The sequence below is a fragment of the Benincasa hispida genome, chromosome 7 (genome assembly GCF_009727055.1).
Source record: "Benincasa hispida cultivar B227 chromosome 7, ASM972705v1, whole genome shotgun sequence".
Classification (NCBI taxonomy): domain Eukaryota; kingdom Viridiplantae; phylum Streptophyta; class Magnoliopsida; order Cucurbitales; family Cucurbitaceae; genus Benincasa; species Benincasa hispida.
The window spans coordinates 3,385,377-3,390,621 of NC_052355.1; positions in this window are offsets into that span (position 1 = coordinate 3,385,377).

The window sequence follows — 5,245 nt, forward strand, 5'->3', positions numbered from 1 at the left end:
AATTAAGATTCAGAATTCAGATTGTGCATCTAATAACCCCGACATTCCTCTTCATCCCCTACAACCTGGTAAGACCATCCTTGCTCGTCTTGAACTGCTTCCAAGGAAGACTATTCCCATAAACCAATATGAGTCCTTTCAACATGCATTGTCCTCACTCACATGCTTCATAGAAAAGTTTTAAATAGATAAACCAACATATGATTTCTCCAAGGAAGCACACTTAACTTTGGAGTTTCTATGATTGAGCCTCATAAAAGAAAGATGCACCTTCATTTTATATATAGTAACTTTCAATTCTTTTAAGCTTTTCTTAACTATACTTTCATATCATCATAATCACTTGTACTTAGATATGATCTCGGTTCATTCATGTACACCTTTTAAACTCAAAACATTACATTTCCACAGACTTCTGCTTTTTTTATTCTCGAATCACATCTTATTGAGCGAGGTTCCTCTCAGACGCCATCTGTAACATCCAAGACACAGGATTTGGAATCAAGATTCAATACGTGATTACCCTGATATTCCTCTACATCCCTCTGGATCTAGCCATATTAACTACTTGTCTTAAACTACTTCCAATAGTGAAGACTATTCCTGTAAATCAACACAAATTCTTCAATATATAATTAAAATAAACTTAGAATCATTAAACTTGAAAACTTTTTATCTTAAAAACAAGATTTAAAGGTCCGTTTAGATTATGTACATTGTTTTATGAATATATATATTAAATATTTGGGATTTAAATACCTGAGTTTTAAATGTTGTGGATTATTAATGTCTGTGATAAGATATGCAAGATAATTAATGTTTGAAAGTTAAATATATGTGTTTGATTTACTAATTTTATATATAGAAAATGAAATTAAATAATTACATAATTAAATATAAGAAAACAATTAATGTAGTCACAAATTAAATTTAGCAAGGATTTGATATATGGTTATCATAATTAATTATTTACTCAATTAAAATAATTTTTTTATATTTTTACATTAGTCATTAATTAAACTTAATTCAATTATTCAAATTAATTACTACGAGTTATTATACTAATATAAATTAATTATAGTGTTAATGATGCATAATAAATTGTTATGTTAAATAGTTAAAATGACCCACAATATTAATGATAAATATATTAGTTAAAAATTATTAGGTTTAAAGACTATATTTATATTTATTAAATAATTAAAATTAATAAGAATGATAAATTGATATTAATTTATTAATTAATTATGCTATATTTTTATTGTTCTCTGTCAAGCATATAAATCACACTTATATGTAGGATATTAAATAATTCATGTCCGAATTTTACAATTTTTTGGGTAATAATATCGGTTGTTTTCATATATAGGAAAATGAATGAAGTATTTACAAATATAACAAAATTTTACAGTCTATCTACGATAGACGGCGATAGACTACTATTTGTGTATCTATCAATGTCATGAAAGATACAAATAGTAGTCTATCGCAGTTTATCACAAATAGATTGTGATATTTTGCTATTATTTATAAATATTTTCAGCAGTTTTGTCATTTAAAATAATTGTACTAATAATATTATGGATTTTGAAAAGTGAAATCCTTGTAAAATAAACAAAGATATTACATGTTTATCTAAACTCTTGTGACAAAACTTATGTAACAAAGAGGAGGTCCTAAAGGATTTTTATAAACATTAAATGAATAAAGATTTGTTATTATCATTGATTTCTTTTTGTATGAATGATCCAATCTAACCTTTACCTTTATCACATACCACTTAGATCATGCTCACTTCTTTCTCCGTCCCTCTTGTTCATTGTCCTTTCTCCCCCAGAATTTGTGATGCCTTCTTCCTTCACTCCCTCACTTGTGCTTTTTCCTTCTTCCCCTTCCTCTCTCGCTCACACTTGTGGCCACCGTCTGATTGTTTATCAATACCCGCTTCAACAAACGAAACTCATGCTAGCACTTTAGGCCATCGACCGATTGTTCATCACGTGCTCCTTTTAATATCTTACACTTGTGCTTCTACCCACACATTCTGCAATCTAATTTATTGTGAATGCGATGATTTACACTACTTCAAGTGTTTGAAGAGGCGAAATAGTAACATGAGTGCGAGGACATGAGGGAGGGATAGATAAAGTACTACAAAAAAAATGGGAACACCCGACGACGTTTTAAGGCGTTGGGAGTTAGGTCGTTGGGAGAGACGGTCTCTCCCGGCGAAGTAAAGGACCGTCGGGAGTTCCCCCCTCGGTGGCGTAAAGGTTTGTCGGGAGTTCTCCGAGAACTCCCACGTATCCAAACTGGCGTTGGGAGTTCCCCGGGAACACTCAATGCATTAAAACGGCGTCGGGAGTTTTCGGGGAACTCCCGACAATCTCCCAGGCGGTGTCGGGAGAGGCGTCTGGTTTAAACCAGACCCTTCTTTTTCGATGAATTATTCCTTGCAGTTCAAAAAACCCTAACCCCCTCGATTTTTTAGCTCGCCGCCGCCCCATTTTTCTTCTTCTCTTCACGCCCCCACCACTTCCCCTTGTCGCCGCCCCTCTTCGAGCTACCGTCCACCATCTGCCGCCGCCTTCCCCCTTCATTGCTTGCAAATTTGTTGTTTATTTTCAAGCTTTCATCAAGGTTCGTGCACATCCATTTCATTTGTTTTCTCTTATTTTATATCTTAATTTAAGCCATTATTTTTAATTTCTAGCATGTTGGTAATGTTGTTAATATTTAATTTTTAGCATGTTACTACTGTTGGTAATTAATGTTGCTAATGTTTAATTTCTAGCATGTTGGTAATCAAATGTGAATTATGAATTATGGATTGTTGATGTTATTGTGGATTGAGTTTTTTTTTTTCTTTTAATTCTTAAGATTATGGATTACTTAATTTAGAAAAAAATATTGTACTCAACACATTTAATATTTTAAAAAAGTTTAAAGAATCTACTAGATATAAAACTAAATTTTGTGTCTAATAGAAAATTGAACTTTAAATTTTGTTTCCAATAGGCTTGTAAATTTTATAAGATGTTGAATAGATGAAAGACCTATATTAGACACAAAATTGAAAGCTTGGAGACGTAGTAAATAAAACATTTGAAAGTTGTTAAGACAATTTAAGCGGTCTAAGGAGCTATGTGTTTATTTTGCCTTAAGAAATGAAAATTATGGAACTCAATGCATAATAATACTTTGTACATTGTCTTCTAATCCAGGTTATTGTTTTGGATTACAAGTTGGTCAGAAAATATTTATTTTTAAGGATGAATAAAGAATGGATTAAACTAAGGAATAAGTTATCAGTGGAGTATAGAGAAGGAGTATCACAGTTCTTAGATATGGCAAGGTTTCATGTAAATGATTCCGGACGAATAAAATGTCCATGCAAGAATTGTATGAATTCAATTTGGGAAAAGATAGATATTGTTGAATGACATCTATTAATATATAGAATATCTCCCTCATATTGTGAATGGGTATATCATGGAGAGCCAGTAAACTTATCTAGAAGTCATACAAGTCATACAAGTCATTCAATAGAGGATGTTGAAGTAGATAGTATAGAGAGTAATGCTGTCGAAGAAAATGAGATGTTGAATCTTATAAAGGGCTTTCAGCCCGATATTTTTTCCATCTTTGTCATTGACACATCGTGATATGTTTAGATATGAATCCATCAAGGAATTTCACACTTGATTTCAAATACTTACAAAATGAAAATCCGTTCACCATTTGTTAATGTGTATGCTATGTGTGGTTTTAAAATCTATTCTCGACCTTATTCAAGTGTAGGGTCCTTTTCTTATGTTCAAATTCTGTAAGTCCAACTCGAGCGTTGTTGTATCCTTTTGGTCTTTCCTTCAGATATTTAACAATGTGCCAACAAATTGTCGCATATGTTTTTCAATTGCATTACATCCAATTTATGTCTAATAATAGTCTTGCGACCAATATGAAGTTGGAAAAAAATACTCGTTTCTAGTCCAGTTAGAATTCGCTTTCTTTTTTTGTCTTGCTTCAATGGATGTTTGTTAAGCACAATAAAAGTTTAGTGTTATTTATTTTTGTAATATCTCTTCTCCATTCATTACGACTGGTGGAATCTACGTTGTCAACTTTTTCCATCATGTTGTCTACTTTGATGCCAACCTATGATTCTCTGGAAGATAACGTCGATGTCCCATAAAATGATATTTTTCTTCTTTATCCCGAAGGACGAGTTATCTTTCTTTGCATATTGGACATTTGATAAACCTTTTTGTACTCCACCCAGATAAGTCACCTTATGGCATGCGAAGTCAATTAAATTCGTACATAATAAGGTAGCATATAGTTGAAAAAACTCACCAGCAACAGAATCATAAGTTCGCACACCAATTATCCACAACTCTTTTCAACTCTTCAAATCAACAGTTGCAAGTAAACATCAAAATTTCCTTCAGGAGATTTTTGACAGTATGAGCAAAACATGAAGAAGTGTTTCCTTCATGCATTTCCAAGGGGGCAAATATAAGGAACTTATCATCACATGCGCACATACTAAAAGAAGTGCTCATATTTCCAAATGGATTGTAGCCATCTGAAGTTAATCCCACATGAACATTTCGAGGATCTAAAGCAAAATGAGGGAATTCATGATCAAAATGTTTCCACCCCTCTACATCAGCTGGATGTCGCAATACATCATCCATTTCAACTTGCTTATCTTTATGCCATCTCATGTCAGAAGCGCCTTCTTTTGATGCAAACAATCGTTTTAATCTCGGTATCAATGGAAAATGACATAATACCTTATGTGGTAGTTTTTACCCTTACCATCATAACTTTGTATCGAGACTCACCACAAACAGGGCATGCTTGCAAATCTGCAAACTCTTTCCAATACAATACACAATCATATTTGCAGGCATGAATAGACTCATAACACGCAATTTTCGTTTGGCTTCATAAAAGGAAGTAGGTATAGAGTGCCAGCTAGAAACGCTGCTTTTAACAATTCCAGCAACATGTCAAACAATTTGTTACTCTATGCCGTTCAGAACTTTGATATGAATCAACTTTACTAAAAAATTTTAAGGACGAAAATTGCGAACACCCAGGGTATAATTCATTACGTGCTTCGGTCATTAAAATCCTTGAATAAGTTCGTGTATCTCTTTCTTGACCATTTAAGGACATTTCATTCTCAATCCTTCCTTCACTTTGCATTTTCGTTTTCAATTGAACTTGTAAATCG